This window comes from Garra rufa, chromosome 16 (genome assembly GCF_049309525.1).
Source record: "Garra rufa chromosome 16, GarRuf1.0, whole genome shotgun sequence".
Taxonomy (NCBI): Eukaryota; Metazoa; Chordata; class Actinopteri; order Cypriniformes; family Cyprinidae; genus Garra; species Garra rufa.
This window is the reverse complement of record NC_133376.1, coordinates 32,466,669-32,467,461: the sequence shown is the minus strand read 5'-3', so window position 1 is coordinate 32,467,461 and position 793 is coordinate 32,466,669.

Below are 793 nucleotides of genomic sequence, written 5' to 3'. Positions count from 1 at the left end.
CACCTTTAAAGTTGTCCAAATGATGTTCTTAGCAATGCATATTACTAATCAATAATTACGTTTTGATATATTTATGGTGGAACATTTACAAAATATCTTAATGGAACATGATCTTTACCTAATATCCTAATCATTTTTGGCATAAAAGAAAAATTGATAATTTTGACCCATACAATGTATTTTTGGCTATTGCTACAAATATACTGTGCTACTTAGGACTGGTTTTGTGATCCAGGGTCACATATAAAGTCTTGGAAAGCCATAAAAAAGGGAGGATTTGAATAGTAGTGTATGTTTAAATCTAACTGAGGTGTAAATGATGTGAATATATTAAAAATTGACAAAATACAAAAATAGTACTTTCAACCCAAAAGCTCTAGTCATCATTTCAAGTAGAGGGAAGCATATTTATGATCTTAATAGTAAAATACAGTTCCTTGATTAAGAAAAGCTTAGAGTCAGTGAAAATCAGGCTCTCCTTCCTTGAGTGTTCAGTGATTCCCCTGCCTTACAATGCAGCCCTTTCCATTAAAAGGCTCTACACAAAGGGTTATGACACTCGGGAAGCCTTTGAGGGTCTAGAGCACAAATCCCTTGAGCTCTGTCAAACTGCATTAAATCCTCAATATGCTACTCATGGAGTACTAAAGGATTATTAACAACGTCTTTCTAGTAATTATTAAAAGCAATTTTACATGAGTAGCGAAAAACCTGTACCTGTTGTGCAACTGGTGGCTCAGGACTCAAAAAAGTGTCACATTGTTCTGTTCTGAAAAGAAAAAGCAAATAATAT